Source organism: Ambystoma mexicanum, chromosome 10 (genome assembly GCF_040938575.1).
Source record: "Ambystoma mexicanum isolate Mex_15411 chromosome 10, UKY_AmexF1_1, whole genome shotgun sequence".
Classification (NCBI taxonomy): domain Eukaryota; kingdom Metazoa; phylum Chordata; class Amphibia; order Caudata; family Ambystomatidae; genus Ambystoma; species Ambystoma mexicanum.
The window spans coordinates 272907246-272921537 of record NC_090932.1 but is presented as its reverse complement, the minus strand read 5'-3'; the positions used below and the strand labels follow the sequence as shown (position 1 = coordinate 272921537).

Below are 14292 nucleotides of genomic sequence, written 5' to 3'. Positions count from 1 at the left end.
ATCCCCCAAGACCATTCCAGGTTCCCCTATGGGATTTAAACTTAGTCCTAACTTTCCTGATGGGCACACCTTTCGAACCACTCCATTCTTGTTCGTTAAGATTTCTTACCCTTAAAACTGTTTTATTAATAGCACTTACATCTGCTAGAAGGGTGAGCGAGTTACAAGCTCTTTCTTGTAAACCCCCTCATACAATCTTTCACAAAGACAAAGTTGTCCTGCAAGTGAAGCCTAATTTCCTCCCAAAGGTGGTTTCTGAATTCCATATCACTCAGAAGATTACCCAGCCATCAGGGGAGTTGCTAGGTCTGGAAAAGACCTGGGGCTAAGCTGATATCGGTACTGTTGGGACTGAGGGCTAGCTAGTCTTTTGGCTGTAGCTCCTGAGATTCTATCCGGGGCTACAACCAAAAGCCCTTAGCCCCCCCCCCTAGCAACGCCCCTGCCTGCCATCTTTCTATCCTCCTCCTCATCCGGGGAAAGAGGAAGAGAGGTTACACAGGCTGGACCCTAGAAGGGCTTTAAGTTTTTACATCAGTAGACTGGCCAGGATAAGACAAACAGACCAGCTGTTTGTAGGCAACACAGGTTACAAGCTAGGGTTACCAATAACTAAGCAGACCATTTCCAGATGGATCATTCTAGCCATTTTGGAATGTTATAAACTGGCAGGAAAAGAGCCCCCTCAAAACCTTAGGGCTCATTCGACCAGAGGTATTGCAGCTTCATCGGCCCTCAAAAGAGCAGTGACAGTTAAACATTTGTGCGGCCGCCACATGGTCGTCCGTCCATACCTTTACACGATTTTACAACTTGGATTCCTCCCACAGTCAAGAGACTAGGTTTGGAAGGGCTGTATTGCACTCTATTCATCAATAGAAGGCAGCATGAAGTCGGTACTCCCACCTCCAATAATAGAATACTGCTATGGGAGCCTATCTAAGATAAGGAATACGTCGGAGGACACAATCCCTTCGAAGAACAAGTTACTTCTTACCTTATAACATTCTTTCGATGGGATGTTCCTCCGACGTATTCCTTATCGACCCTCCCATCCTTCCCTCAGTTCTACTTCCCTTGTTGTTGCAGCTTACGCTCCTTCAGGGTGGTTAGTCTAGTCCAGACAGAAATACTGTGGGCTACAAAACGGAACTGAGCAACGGACGCTGCGCGCGGCCTTCATAGGCAGGATGACGTCGACGTCGATACGGCGGCTGTCGAGGGACATCGACTCGGCGGACGTCGACGCGCACCGCCCTCTAGAGACAAATTTTCCGAGGCCAGCAGAGCTGGAAGGAGATATCTAAGATAAGGAATACGTCGGAGGAACATCCCATCGAAAGAAGGTTACAAGGTAAGAAGTAACTTGTTCATCTCTTAAAGTTTCCAAATAGATTATATAGGGAAACCTTTATGAGAATGCGTCTTAACTTGATTGAAACAAAAGAGATCAAGGCAATCCGAGGAACCAGTCAAACCAACGTGTGTAGGTTTTGCTCGGCTCCAGAAAAAGTAGAAACAATCCGACACATGCTGATGAACTGCCCAGGATTGATCGACCAACGGGACTTTTTCCTCAAACCGCTTTTTCAACACTTTGGACTATGACTGTAGATGGACGGCGTTGAGTGGCCATAAAACATCTTGAATCATCACTGGTATCGTTCATTCAGATGGTATTTCCTTCAGCAACCATAAATAAAGCATTTAAGAAACAGTGATGTGCAGAGCGAGATGGAGGTTGAGGCCCAGTATGGACTGGAATTTTATTATTGTCATTTTATACTTAGGAGGACAAGACTCATAGATAATGAATTTATTTGAATCAAATAAAAAAAATAAAAAAACAAAAAATAAAAATATATGGTTCCCAACATTTAAATTCAGTAACAATGTGTGCATAGTGTTACTGGATTGTTTTTTTACCAAGAAACAATTTGGAGAAAATCCAAAATAAATCCTCCAATTTAAGACCAAACAATCCTTGGTTGTAAAAAAAAATCCAAAATAAATCCAGTAAATATGTGTGCCTGCCAATTAGTGTTGGTGGATTGTTTTTAAGGAGAAACAAGTCATTTAAAATCCTAAATAAAGGTAAAAAAATCTGAAGCTTGAAAACGAGACAGAAGCAATCCAAAAACAATCCAAAAAGTGGATTCTTTTTTGCTAGGGAGCTGTGACCTTCCTTGTTGGTTTCTGAGGATGAAAGGCAGTTTAGAACCCTGGTGAAGGTTCCAAATGCACACAGGTTTGTTTGTTGTTTGTTTGTTTATTTACTTTTATTGCGCACCAGATCTGTAAGTAACAGGGCGCAGCAGTAAGAAAATGCAAAGCTTACATAGTTGCAAGAAATACAGTATATACAATAAAAGCTTACATAGTATCCATGGTTATAAAATATACAAGAGCTACAATAAAGACTTATGTGATTACAAAAATATGCAATGTACAAATATACAAGTTACAGAGAGGCACAGAGTTTAAATGAGAATATAAGGCGAGTGAGACTCAACTGATCAAGGTACGGAGTAGGCCTAGAGGTAGGAGACTAGGGGTAGGTAGAGATGAGGTGTTTGATGACATTTTTTCAGAAAAGTGGGTAAGGTTGGTCTACTCTTAGATCTAGTGGCAGTAGGTTCCAAGATTTAGAAGACTTCCCTGGGAAGCTATTACCACCAATTTTGGCGAGTCTGTATCTAGGTATGGTCAAGCAATTAGCATTGCCAGCTCTAGTAGGTCTGAGAGAGATTCTTCTATGAAGTTTATCTGTGTGGTAGCTAGGGGCAGCGTTATTTAGAGCTTTGTGAGTCAGTGATAGCGTCTTTAGCTGTATTTTGGTACCAGTAGATAGCCATTTATGATGGCGTCTAATGGAGGAGATATGGGTTCTTTTATTTATGCCAAGCACTGCTCTCAAGGCATTATTTTGTAATGTTTGGAGCCGCTGGATGGTATTTTTATTAGCACCACTGTGTAGGGCATTACAGTAGTCAGTTCTGGATAGTATTAAGGCTCTGGCCAAGATCAAACAGCTGTCATTAGAGAGGAATGGCTTGCCAGCTCTAATCAGCTTCCAGGTGTAGGCTGTGGTGGAGGCCAGGGATTTTACCTGTTTATCAAAGGACAGGGTGGAATCCAGGTAGAAGCCAAGGGTTTTTACTTCCTTGGAGACTTTGATGGTATTTCCATCGATGTTGAATGAGGAAAATTCCTGACCTAGTTTTTTGATGTTGGCATGTATTCCCATGAAGGCATGTGTTCCCATGATTATCAACTCGGTCTTATCGTCGTTCAGGCATAGGCCATGAGTGGCCATCCATGCCTGGATGATAAGATATACCCTGTTCACCAACTCCGTGTCTTTGCTATGATCCCCAGAAAGCGGGAGGAGAATCTGTTTATCATCTGCATAATTGGTGTAGATGATACCCAGATGGTCCAAATCATCAAACGGGGGCTTGGTGAAGATGTTGTATAGAGTTGGAGAGACGCAAGAACCCTGAGGAACACTGCACAGGATAGGGGTAGGGTCTGCAGCTGCCGATGGAGAGAAAACTCTCATGGTTCTCTCGCTCATAAATGATTCAATCCATCTGATAGCCTCAGGGGAGAAGTGAGCGGCAGAATCAAGGTGTCTACAGAGGATCTTATGGTCCACAAGATCAAATGCAGCTGAGAGATCAAGTAGGAGCAAAAGTACTGACTTCCCCTTGTCTCTTAGCTCATCAATTTGGGATTTTAAATCGATAAGGGCAGTTTCTGTTCCGTATAGTGGGCGGAAACCAGATCGTCTGTCTCCTAGGAGTTTGTGCCATTCTAAGTGTTTCTGAATTTGGTTATAGGCAGCTTTGTCCAGTATTTTGAGTAAAAATTGTACAGTGGTAATGGGGCAGTAGTTGGTAGGGATGAGGGGGATCTAATGTCAGTTTTTTTAGGAGAGGGAGCACCCACGACTGTTTTAGGTTAGCAGGGATGGAGCCTGAAGTAAAGGAGGCATTAATCAATTTAGCAATGAAACCAGATAGTTCCCTGGCAGCATCTTTTTGTAACGCTCACCTGATTCCTGTAGAGGCGCCGGTCTTGACTGGGCGTATACCATATCTTCAAAGGTGAAGTGTAACACACGGCTGGCTCTTTGGGCTGGACCTCTGTGCACTGTATGACTGGCTCGAAGGGTAAGATGTCTGCAGATAGAAAATGTGGGATTAATGACCTGGGTTATTGAATGTCTCTCTTCTTCCCTTTCTCTTCTCCTGTAGAACCCCAAAGGTTAACGCTCTCACCTTAGGTAAGTGAACGCTGTGCTCTCCATCTGCCTCGAGGCAGGGTGCTGTAACCAGTTTCTTCACTGGATAAGGGGAGCAGGCCTCTTGACTTCAGAGGACTGCTGTCCGTCGTTTACTGCACGAACGGTAAGTTTCGAGTAATTCTAATGTCTTTAAAGTCTTTAGTAATGATGTCTCTTGTTTTGCAGGGTTCCGGCGATGGCGGATGGCGGGCTGAAGTGAGTTGAAGATGGAGCCTGTGTGATGAGTAGAAGCTCCTGGAAGCACGTAAGTAAGTGCTTGTTGCCTGCTTCACGATGCGCTTTAACTGTCTTTTTATTTTGCAGGTACAAGTTCGGGGCGGCTGCAGGGTGCCGGAATACCCACTGGGTTTAGATGTGGAAAGGAGTAATGGCACGTGAGTATTAAAGTTCCCCAATGTCTTTAAACGCACCTTGTTTTGTCTTTCAGATGCGGGATGCAGCGCCGAAGGCCTCCGGAGCGTGCAAAGAGTTGGTAAGCTTTTGTCTTTCAGATGCCGGAATGCAGTGTGAAGACCTCCGGAGCGCACGAAGAGTAGGTAAGCCTTTGTCTTTCAGATGCCGGAATGCAGCGCGAGGCGTTGGTGGCAGCCGATGGACCTGGTAAGTGAAGAGCTGTCACTGAAGACCGTAATGCTAACCTGTTCTTTCTTGTCTTTATAGGGGTTGCTGAAGACTGGATTCAGAATGGTAAGCCTTTTTCCTTAGGCCCAGGATCAGATGCAGAAGACACGATGAGCGTTCTGCTGCTGAGAATGCAGAATAACGCAAAGCAAGATTCATCCATCGGGTGTGGTTTAAATAGCCTCCTGTAGTGCTTAGGTATCTCCTTCCACAGCCACGCCTAGGTAAGAAAAGAGTTCCTGCCTTCCAGTTCCAGTGTTCTGAATCTAGGGAGTGGCTCCTGCCCCACCCAACAGGAAAAGTAGTTCCAAACAGAAGAGGATCAGAGACTCAACTGGCAGGCAAGTAAGCAGCATGGTCTGCTGCAGGTAAATCCACCCAAGCATTATGAGCCCGGCGCTTCCAGCGCTGGGACTGGGCATATTTATGAGCCTGGTGCCACTGGCGCCAGGACTGGGTCCAAAAGGTCCCAATTGGGACTGGTTGGCACTCGGAACCTGGGTTATGGATCTGCTTCCAAGGGGGTTGGGAAAACCCTGACCTTTTGGAAGCAGAGATCATGACACTTTTATTAGTTGCGCAGGGCAGATGTCGCCTTTACAATTAGAAGGCTTCAATGAAAGGATGATTTTTTCTACTTCCAGAGTAGATCTTTGGTGAAATGGAAGATATTGTTGCCTGCCTTCGGTGGGTCGCTAGGCAGAGGGTTTTTAAGTGAGTGATGTAGATTCAATGTTTCTTTTTTGTGCTGGATTGTATTTTGGAGCATGTTGATTTTGTTTGATAATGCCTGTTGGATGTCTGTACACCAGGACTTATCCTTAGTACAGATGTCAGGTGTAGCTTTAGGTGACTCTAATTCTTTTAGTATAGAGAAGAGTTCCTTCATGCTAGAGTTGGATTTGGCAATGCGCTCGTCATGAGAATTATGTTTAGCCAGGCAGACTTCATTCTCGTAGTGTGAGAGAGCAAGGTTAATTTGGCTTTATTATCGGTGGAGGGGCAGAGTCTCCAGTTGGTTTCGCTTTTTCTTTTCAGAAGGCTTAGGTCTCTAAGTTGTGGGGTGAACCATTTATTTAGGTGGGCTTTGGGTTTGCTAGATCTATGTTTAAGAGGGGCAATTTTGTCCAATGTAGTGAGCATGATCTTGTTGAATTCATGGACTAGGATGCTAGGATCTAGATTTTCTGGTAAGGCATTTAGAGTGGGAAGGATCGCAGGGATTACTTTATCAACTGTAATACTTTTTTTGTTTCTTGTTAGACAAGGTGGCGCTAGTAGAGGGGCAGTGGGAGTAGGTCTGGTCGTGGATAAGTGAAAGGACACCAGTGAGTGGTCTGTCCAGGAAAGAGGTGTGATGGATGAGATAGTAACTGCACATTTATAATCCGCTATCCAATCCAATGTTCTCCCCTTCAAATGGGTGGGTTTATTGACTTTTTGAAACAAGCCTAATGCCTTGATTGTGTTAGCTATATCTGTAGCATTCTTGTCCATCAGGTCATTAAAGCCTATATTGAAGTCCCCTAATAGGAGAAATTGAGAGGTTGGTTTGAGGTTGTTAGAAAGTATATTATGCAGATCCTCCTCGAAACTGCCAAGAGGACCCGGCAGTCTGTATATTAGATGGATGGTGAGTGATTGGAAAATAATGAATTTCGCAGGATTGTGACAATTGGGTACGGGCTAGTCTGAGGGATAGGCACATTCTGGAGATGATAGCGATACCGCCTCCTCGTGCACCATATCTGTCTTGTCTGGCTATTGTGTAGCCATCTGGGATGGCTAAAATAAGCGACGGTCCTGCTGCGTTATGTAGCCATGTCTCGTTAATCGCAAGGAAATCAAGATTGCCTTCTGTGATTAGATCAGCAATGTCAAGGGCATGGGCGACAACCGATCTTGCATTGAGAAGTGCACCTTTAAGGGAGGGGGCCTCAGTAACAGCTTTGACCTGGACAGGTTTGGCTGTGGTATTATCGCTTGATTAACATTTATGATTAATGGTTTGGTGGGCATTAGAATTGGCGATAGAATGTGAAGGTGACAAATTAGAATGAATAGGTTTCAAAATATGCTGAAAGTTAGTCTTCAGGTTGGTGGGAGGTAGGGATCTTCTCAGTGGTTCGTGTAATTTTGTTAATCTGACGCGGAGACTAAGGTTTCTATTAGACGTGGCACAAGGTATGGAAGCAAAGGATGCTGACCCTAGGGCACTGTGGAGTGCAGGTTGTGAGGGCGTAGCATAGTGTATAGCTGTATTTGTCAGTTTGGGCGGGCAAGGATCTAGTATAGGTGCTAGAGGGAGCTCAGTAAAGCATACTAGGCTTCTAGTATCAGTATGTAATGTGGCAGCCATAGTGCAAAACAGAATAGTTAGAATTAACATCTTACTCAGTTAAGCGGCAGGAATATGGCAGTGCTAGAAGAGGCACCTATTCCAGGTACCAGTTGGTCAACTCAAATAAGGCATAACTTGTGAGGCTTATGAGGCAACTAGGCGCCTGGGCCAAATCACAATTGGGCAGCAAGGTTATACAAAGTAGGTCAATGCAGGTGAGGCACCTGGGCCGGCACACAATAGGGCAGCAAGAATAAACAAGTAGGTCAATGCAGGTAAGGCACCTGGGCCAGAACACAATTGGGCAGCAAGAGTAAACAAAGTAGGTCAATGCAGGTGAGGCACCTGGGCCGGCACACAATAGGGCAGCAAGAATAAACAAGTAGGTCAATGCAGGTAAGGCACCTGGGCCAGAACACAATTGGGCAGCAAGAGTAAACAAAGTAGGTCAATGCAGGTGAGGCACCTGGGCCAGAACACAATTGGGCAGCAAGTATAAACAGGGTAGGTCAAACGGGTGAGGCACCTGGGCCAGCTCACCACCAAGCAGCACGAGTGTGGCAGTGCCAATAGGCAACTGGGTGAGATATCTATTCACAATTGGCAGTTTATGCAACCCAGATTGTACCGTGCAGGTGAGGCATCTGAGCACCTAGGCCAGATTACAAATGGACAGCGGTGGTGGACAAGGTATGTTAATACAGGTGAGGCATGTAGGCGAGGTAACAGTGGCTATTTAGCCGTTAGACAGCCCCGATAAGGTAATGCAAGTAGAGTGGCAGGGTAAGTTGCCAGGTATGGAGTAAGGTCAATACCTATGTGGTGCCATGAAGTGTAGACAACCAATGGGCAGCAGTCCAAATGACACAAATATCAGGGGTTTCGCAAAGAAGCAAGTGTATCATAGAACACGTGCGCATGATTGTGGCATAATATGGTGCAGCAATGATGACAACACATACGGTGCAGCAATAATGACAACACATACTGAGCAATAATGAGGACACATCAAAGTGAATGCGTGGCTGTGGGAGGAGGTGAAGACGAGAGTAATGGGAGATGGGAGTACAGGTCCCTGAGCATGGTTAAGATGCTAAATATAGTTTGAGCGTGCATCTGTGACACAGCAGGCTAGTGAAAGTAGGATAGCACTACGAGTCAGTAGGTGGCGTGTACACATGGGCAAGAGGAGTAGTTCAGGGACAGGTGTTCAGGCAAAGCAAGCAATGGGCCGATAGCCACTAGGGCTGTAAAGTTACTATAATACCAAGGTGCAGGGGTTCATGCAGAGGCAGACGGCTGGTGACAGGCTGAGGACAAGTGCTGGCCTTGTCTCCTTGGGCCTTGCAGACGTGGACCGGCTTCCGCCTGTCGGCTCACTGGATAGGTAGTGAAAAACGGCCAGAAAGCCAATCGAAGCCGTGTAGGGAGGCCTGAGGCTGGGGTTAGGTTGAAGAAGACAGTGAATCTCGGCGGGCGGCCATCTTGGAAGGTGCTTCCTTCCTCGTGCACCACAATGGCATCCACAAGCACAGAGGACCCCAGGGCATGGCAACTGGGCCTGGGACGGGGTGGCAAGGTGCAGTAAGGCACAAAGGGCAAATATGGAGGCAGATTGTGGCGATTCCGGCGCGCGTGCCTGGGAGCGCTATTTCCGAATTTGCATGCGCAATTTTAGTGCGCTTACCATTGCTTCACAGGGAAATCAGCTGGGACATCCGAGGCTTGCCCACTGCTCCTGCAGTAGACCGAGGGAGCTCCTGCTCCATAGAGGGCTGGTTCCAAAACCAGTCCCTGCTGAGTTGACTCCTCTCCATTTTGGAATGGGATTGTTCCATAATCCTAAAGAGCTAGAGTTATGGAATTTAAACCAAAGAACAGCCATTCTCCCACCTCCACGCATACACAGACACAACTGCAAACCTCAACACACTGGGCCTCATTACGAGAATCCCGTTAAAAACGGGCCCATTACCGGCATGGAGTAAGTAGTGGGTCCGTGCTCGTTTGACGCCGCTAATAGCTTCTGATTACGAGTGCGCAAGCATGCGCGAACCCCCATGCCGGTAATGGCCATGCCGCTAAAGGCCCTCCAACCCCCTGATAGCGGCATCACGGGACCTGCCGATACCGCCTCCGCCTAGGAGACACCCCTTAATACCGACCCGGTAATAATATCATGCTAATACCGGGCTCGTAATATCGGACCCGGAAGTAACATCACTGCGTCGGAACGGGAAATGCTCCGGCGGCCATCTTTAAAAACACAATCAATTGCAACCCTCCCAAACCACCAGTGTTGCACAGGAGAGACCAGGGCCTTTCAAATCAACATGTCTAAGGCAACCAGAAAATCCAACTCCTGCCTGCGCAAGAAGCGTTTCTCTGATGAGGAACTTAACATGTTGGCGGACACCCTTGCTGCCCATGCTGACAAGATAAACGTCCATAACCTCAAAAGGGAGGCGCAGCAGAGGAAGGAGATATGGGAGGAGGTATCCCGCAAGGTATCTGCAGTCGGCACCACCCCACGGACAGTCAAAGACTGCAAGAAAAGGTGGGATGACTTCCGCCTTAGGGTCCGCAACATACTGGCCAGCAATCTGAGGGAGGACATGGCCACAAGCGGGGGAGGAGACATGCAGTACTACCATCCAGATGGAGTCTATCGAGGGCTTCGGGGAGATGGAGACGGGTGCCGCAACATCTGGAGATGGAGGTGAGTGACCCTGCAGACCCCAGTAGAGCAAACCATGACATAGCACAAGGGATCTGAAATACAGCCTAGGCAAGGCAATGCATGTCCCAACACACACACATCAACATATCCATGTCCAGATGGAGGCCCAAACCCAGCCACACTGAAATGCATGCTGAGTGCCAATCCCATTACCAACAGACAGCCAACACACAGGGACCATTCCCATGTCCTACATCACACAAACCCCAATACAACGGCATGCCACCTGCTATGCAGCATTTCTGAATTGAGACATCACGGCAAATGCCAAAATGCCCCCTTCAAACTACCCTGTGTGACACACCTGTAAGCTATGAATGCATGATAAATGAAAATCTCCACAGCACCATACAATGCATCTTGCATGTAACACCATCACTGATGCCCTGCATCTCTTCTACCCCCCAGGCACCGATGGAGAAGATGGCAGTGAAGATCCAGCCACAAGGGCATCCACATCCCGGGCCAAACACCTGCCACTGGCAAAACCACGTCCCGGGGCAGCCCCGCAGCCACACTACAAGCCAGGGCGAGTGCACAGGCCATGCCGGCACATGAAGGCCCCACAGCTACGAATGAGACGGAACCACAGAGCTGGCAACACCAGCGGAAGGGGAGGCGAGTGGCACCCATTCTGCTGCAACAAGTTCCGTGGGCGAGGCAGCAGTCACAGCCCCTCTGAGCGACATTGACATTGCAGCGAAGGAGTATGTGGACCAGGAAGGCCTAATCCATGTGGCATGTCCACACACCCCAAGCCTCCTGTCCACCCCCCAACCCCACACTCAGGCCACACCCTCCAGCACCATTGAGGATCCTGCCCTGCACATTTCCGACCTCCGCACCACCCCCGAGGCCAGCCCTGCAATTGGACGCCCGGCCGCAGCACCCTCAACCTCTGCTGCTCCCACTGATTGTGGGGCACGGCTATCAAGGGTGGAGGCAAGGCAGGGAGAGGACACAACGCGAGTGATTGCGCAGGCCATTGCAGGGAACACTGACTGCCGCCATAAATGCCTCTGCGGTCATGATGCGCGACAGTCTGGGGGCCGTCACGCAGGTACTGACCGCAATACTGCAACACATGCAGCAGCAACAACCTGGTGCCAGCCGTGCCAATCACTACGGCATCCACCACACCCGCATCCTCTGCACCCTCCAGCCCTGTGCGACAGACAAGGCGTAGTGCGAGGCAGTCGGAAATGCTGCCCCAGGACACAAAGAAAGCACCAATATAGTGTGGGACAACAATGGGAGTGGGGGAGGTGGTGTCGGTGGTGTGTAAGGGAATAAGGGGGTTTTCATGGGGGGTATGGGGAGTTTATGGGGAATTGTCATGTGTTGGGGGAGGGCATGTGAGTGGCGGAGGGGTGAGGCACTTTTCTATAGTTTACATTAATACCCCCGTTGTGTAAAAAATCATTCAATGCCTGGACATTGTTCATTTCGTGTGTATTCATTTTATTCATGACAGTGCACAGTGCCCAACTCCCCACATTCCCTGTGTGCATGTCCACATGGACCCAGTGTTCAGTGTAGTACTGACACATATCCATCAACGTCCCTGTGGGTCAGAAGAATTCGTCAATCAGTGATTGGCGTACAGCACGGTCATCTTGTGCATCACATACTGGCAGAGGTGCTGCTTCTCCTCCATCTTCATCCTCCTCATCCTCACCCGGTGCATGCATGTCAAAGTCAGGTGGCAGTGGTAAATTTCTCCGGACGCACATGTTGTGCAGCATGACGGAGGCCATGGTGATCTTTGCCACCTCCTCAGGCCTATAGAGGAGTGCTCCACCAGACCTGCTTAGGCAGTGGAATCGCGCCTTCAACAGGTCAAAGGTCTGCTCAATCACAACACGGGTACGGGTATGAACACGATTGTACTCCTCTTCATGGCTGTTACGTGGGTTCCGCACGGGGGTAAGTAGCCACGGCTTCAAGGGATATCCTCCATCACCTGCATGGGAGGTCTGTGTGAGTCATTCTGAGCTGCCACCTTCAGGATTCACAGCCATGGCCGCAGCTAATTGCTGTTGACATGCACGTGTCGCTGTCCGTATACACAAAGATTATTTGGATGCATTGTGTACTGCAATATGGTCAGCTTGTCTGGATGGTGTTGTACAAATGATGCAGGGTGTTAAATTGCATGCTGATGCGGATGTACTGTGGATGTGGAGCGATGTCTTGCCTCCCATGATTGCAGTGTATGCTACACTGTGCCTAATCACACTAGCCACATTGGCACAGTTGTAATCCTCTTTAGTCATGCATCGCTTGACATACCCAGGCTGTCCTGGTTGTGCGTCTTTCATGTTGTCATTGATGTACGGCATTGGTCCAATGTTTGGCAGTGATGTGTCATGTTCAGGTCAGAAGTGTTTAGCTCTGGGTGCATTGTCCATTCACTGCCCATTCCCACCCAGGTGGAGTACGCATCCACCCACATCACAACCCCGATGCACTGCCATGGGCCAGTCAGGCAACTCACCAAGCAGCCAGGCACGTCGTCCAGCATGTCGCTCCTTGTGACGGGGTAGCGTGGAGTTACGCAGCACCATGGAATCATGTGTCGATCCGGGATATCGGGCACAACAATGTGTAATCTTGCTGGAGTCACGTACCATCTGCACATTGATGGAGTGGTATAGCTTGCGATTGCGGTACACCGCCTCTATGGCATGAGGGACTACCAATTCAACATGGGTGCAGTCGAGGGCACCGACGCAATTGGGCATGCCTGCCAGTGCATGGAAGCCTACTTTGGTGTCTGCAATCTCCTGGGCAGTCCGTGGTAGGGGTATGTGGGTGCTAGCGTGCTTCAGGAGGGAATCCAGCACTTGGGTCAGCATGCGTAAAAAGAGTGGTTATGATATACCATGCAGCTGGCCCACTGTGTGCTGGTAGGTGCCTGTGGCCAGGAAGTGGAGCACAGACACCACCTTTAGTAGCGGGGGAATGGCAGTGCGTATTTCAATGAGGCTGACGTTGTCGTCATGTATCATGTCCACAATGGTGGTGATGGTGGCCCGGTCCAACCGGTACAGGGTGTGGCTCTGCTCGGGGTTAGATTGAATGGACTGAGTCTGATGCAAGGGTTTGGTGGCTTCCTATGAGGTACTACTGGCTACACTGGTGGTAATTGCTGGGCCTGTCTCACCCTCCTTCTCCTCCTGCGTCTCCTCTGTGATCCCTGTTGTTGCTGCTGTAGTTGTAGTAGTACAGGCATGTCCTCCAGCCCCATGATTGCAACAGATAGTGGTATCATTTTGGTGTGGGAAGGGGTGTGGTGTGTGGGTGTACTCCTTTTATGCTGGGACAGGCTCCATTGATACCACCTGTGGTGATTGTGTGCACCTGTGCCAGTTGCCTTCACTGCAGGTTACTATTTACGGGTGGTCTGTGATGCCTGTATTACCGCCGTCGTGCAGGCCCTATTTACCGCCTTCGGATATTTCCTCCGCGAAGGGGCGCGTATACGCGCACAAGCCGGTATGAAGGGGCACGGTACTGGCAGTAATGGCGGGTTGTCGGGTCGTAATGGCCCGAACGCATTAATGATGCCGGTAATACCATTCCGCCTTCCTATTTTCATTACCTCCATTCTCGTAATGAGGCCCATTGTCTTTCTCCCTTCTTGACTCAAGCACTCCACCTTGAGCACCGTTGTCTTATTACTGGACAGAGACCTGGCATTTCTGGGCTGAGACCTGTCAAACGGGCTTGAGGAAAATAATTTCTGACAGCAAAGGGAAGTCGAATAAACTGAAATAGCTAGCAGATGTCTACTGCACTCAGTTAACTAAAGGCGCCACAAGCATGAAATTATGACCACCCAGAATTCAGTCTGGCTAAGTCTGTCAAATTATTTTAAAAATGATTACAAATGGGTCTGAATAACAGCAATACACATAATAGTAACATGAACTGTTTCTGCATGAATTGTTTATTCAGCATGCATTTTTGTAGATGGAATTGTTTTAACACATGCTGTAGCATTTGTTACATTGTGCCTTTAATCCTGGGACAGGTCTACATTGGCACCAATATCATTGCTGCCCCTTTTTATATCAGAGTAACAAACCACACAAAACACTGGCAAGCATTTCATATAAACCCGGAATGGCTTTGCACACAATAAATGCTGGTAAACAGACTGTGCATTCTATCTCATTGAATTGGCCACTTGCCAGACATTTTATACATTTTTATATTGTAGCACTGCCAGATTGGAAAATGGGAGTAGTCTTGGAAAACATTTTAATGAAATTGTTT

General features: G+C 48.0%; 1 protein-coding gene across 4 annotated transcripts in view; it reads left to right on the top strand.

Moving 5' to 3' along the window:
- YEATS2 (YEATS domain containing 2) overlaps positions 1-14292 on the top strand; it is a 1971885-nt gene that overhangs the window by 411973 nt on the left and 1545620 nt on the right. The gene's annotated exons all lie outside the window — the stretch shown is intronic.